Raw genomic sequence first — 3,498 nt, 5'->3', positions numbered from 1 at the left:
TTAAAATGATACAAGTGTCTAAAAAAAAATAAAGAAATAAAAACTGGTGACCTAATTACAGCCATTAGGCACATTAGTAACCAGACGAGTAAATATGAGGTAAGGGAGGTAGTACTGGGACTATTATTAAAGCTTAATAATATGAGAGAATGGTTCATCACAGTAAATCTGTACCAATCAACAGTTTTGAAGATTTTTTTTACATGTTGTAAAAGCCTTTTCCAGTTTCTTCCCTAGAGCTCTCCAACCTTGTCACAGTTGCTTACTGAAGCGGTGTGTCTAAGATGTTTGGGGGGGGGAGGAAGAGGGGGATGGAGGGGGGCATGACGCCGACAATAAGTCACAGTGAGTTGGGGTGAGGTGGTGAAGAACGCTCCATATGATAGAAGAGTTTCCAACCTGCTACAACATGATGTCCTAGGTTCATCCCAGTGTGCCCCAGGGAGAGAAAGACAATTCACTCTCTGGCTCAAAGTCATACTACACACTGTCACTGGCTTCAGCTGAGCGCTGACTGATTTCTTATGTCCCCTCCTCATAAATAAGCACCAGTCTTCAGAGTGAGAGACTGTAGATCAGGGTGTAAATAGCCAAAGGTACCATGCACTTAAGAACAATGCCCACCTAGAAAATTGTCTATTTGTCTAACCCCCCACACCACAAAGAATGTAAATTACACAAAAGGAGAAAACTGAAAGAAAAGCCGTTTCTCGTCGGTCTTTAAGTTGATTTTTATTACCTGGGGTTTATGAGCAAAACTCACAGCAGGATAGAAGCCTAATGCATCCTGTCCCTGACTCCCTGTATTTGCATTGTTGGTGTCAGAGCCACCTGCCTGCAGGTTAATGCTGGCGCATCACAGACAATAACATTAAAGACAGGAGTGCACCGTTTTATGACTTCAGCACTTTCACTTTTGAAGTCTTCCGGCAGCAGTGAGTTTAAATTATGGTGGGAGACGACCTTGGGATGCGAACATCTCATTCCACCATGGCTGTACGCAACCCCACACACGCGCGCAGACGCGCACACACGCTTTTTTATTGGGGTTCTCTTCTCCAGAAGACTGAACTCACTGGGGCATGACACAAGAATTATACATCTGACAGCTGTAAACCTGCAAACTTCTCTCACACACGCTCACCACTTATATGAGCGAGAACACTAACTTTTCGCTCATTATCCTGAGAGAGGGAGTCAGTTCAGATCTGAATATTATTGCTGTTGATGTTTTTAATATCCTTTATGCAAATGGGGGGGGCTATTGCTTTGTCCATTGTTTTATTACACATACCTACAACAGCTGTCTCCCTTTACAAAACAATAAGCAGCCTATTTAAGGACTTGCTGTTTTATTCTACAGTGAGCATTTAGCTGTGTTAATTGCTTTCCTTCGCTTCAGTTAGACTGCTAAAGCAAACAGAAAATGCAGTTTTAATCAATATTTAGATTTGACTATTTACGGATGAAAATAAGCATTTTGCGTTCATGCACTAATGAAAATCTATTCTTATTAGGTTTTAAACTATATTGTTCATTTATTCTCAAGCTAAGTGAACGGAGTGCACTGTCTGAATGCTGAACCGTGCAAAACTGTTCATACCTCTTAAATCTTTTCACAACCACAAACTGTACTATTTTACAAAGATTTTAATCAATATAAATCAGCTGTGACTGAAAAAATCTATAGAGAAAACACGTGTAAATTTTCCTTTTTTTATTAATAAAATCTCAAAAGTATAGCATACATTTTTTTTTTTTCAGTTTCCATGTCAACACTTTTTAGAAACAGCTGTTGCAACTAAGGTTGTAAGTATTTGCAAAAATACGAACAACATAGTCTTGGAACATGTAGCGATCAAACCTTTTGGCTTTTTTTTTTTTTTTTTTTTTTGCAAAAGCTTAAACTCAGTCAAATTGCATGGAGAGCATCTGTGAAAAGCTGTTTTGAAATTGTCCCAAAGATTCTCAATTTGATTTAAGTGCAGTCAATGGTAATTGACTGTACCATTCTAACACAGATACAGTTTCATCTAAATCATTGTATGTATCAAATGTCAAGCTGTATATTTAAAGTGAAGGTCTTGCTGGATCACTTTCCATGTCTCAGCTCTTTAGCAGAATCTCACATGTTTTTTTCCCTGACTTCTTCACAGCACAATGCTGCCACCACCATGTGTAGATGTGAAAATGTGATGTGCAGTGGTAGGCAGTGAAGTTTTTCCATCTAAGTCAGAGTGTCCAGCTTTGCTTCGTTATAACAAGAGCACTTTCTTTCACAGTTTTGCTGAATTCTCTTTGTAGCCAGTGGCAAACTTTGAATGGGATTTTGCTTTTGCTCAACAGAAGCGTTCATTTTACCATGCTCTCCAAAGTTTGAGCAGCACACAGTTGATAGGTGTTCTTTGTACCACTGTCTGAAATCTTGAATCTCCTTATAATGGTCTCCTAGTCAGGTGTGTCAGATTAGCTGAGCGGCTGTTCAGTATCGTATTGCCCTATTCCAGCGATAGATTGAACTTTTCTCCCTAAGATGTTCAAAGTTCTGGATATTGTTTTATAATCTAATCCTAATTTGAACTTCTCCAAAACTTTATGACTAATCATAAAGTTAGTCATGTTGTTCCTTGGTCTTCAAGATGCTGTTTGTTCACTAATGTTCTTTAATAAATCCGCTTGGAGCTTTACAGAGCAGCTAGCGGCTCAAGTGGACCCCTTTATTTATTTATTTATTTATTTCAAACAGTCAAAAACTAAAAACAGAAAAAAAAAATTAAAACAAATTAGCATGCCCAATTGACATGAACATTATCTGTTCAAAAAGGAGCAGGTAGAAGATACAAGGTCTTATTGAAATTAATATGTGATAGCTGATTTTTACAGGATTTTATTTAAATGTATCAGAGTCGAGGGGACTAAACATGCAGGACATCCTTTTTATAGTAAGATCTTTTTGGAAAAAAAAAAAAAATATATATATATATATATATATATATATATATATATATATATATATATATATATATATATATATATATATATATATATATATATATATATATATAATTTTTTTTTCACAGATATGCACACTTTACCATAAAATAATTTTTTAAATATATAAAATACATAGATATTTCTGATTGTAACGTCACCAAATATGACAAAGTCCAAGTGGTTTGAGTACTTTTGAAAATAGGTGTGACAGTGTGAGATTTTGTCAGAGCATTTTAAGAATCTTCACTTAAGAGTCGATATTTTGTGCTTGAGTTTATGAAAAGTCGTTCATCTGATCGAGTCTGTAGCTACATATGAAAAAATTATAGAACAAAGGTTGGTAGACAACCCAGGACATCTAAGAGCCTTTCGCCCATAAGCAGATGGAGCAGGATCTGAAGCATCCGAGTGAAGAGGCTGAACTCCGCATCTCCATCCCAGCTGCGCCCCCGGCTCCATCTGTAATGAACACCTGAAGACACGCCCACCTCTCGCTTTTCCAGC

The sequence above is a fragment of the Poecilia mexicana genome, unplaced genomic scaffold, assembly GCF_051168715.1.
Source record: "Poecilia mexicana isolate PSO_F unplaced genomic scaffold, ASM5116871v1 scaffold_15, whole genome shotgun sequence".
NCBI lineage: Eukaryota > Metazoa > Chordata > Actinopteri > Cyprinodontiformes > Poeciliidae > Poecilia > Poecilia mexicana.
The sequence above is the reverse complement of the archived record's forward strand: the minus strand, read 5'-3'. Positions refer to the sequence as shown.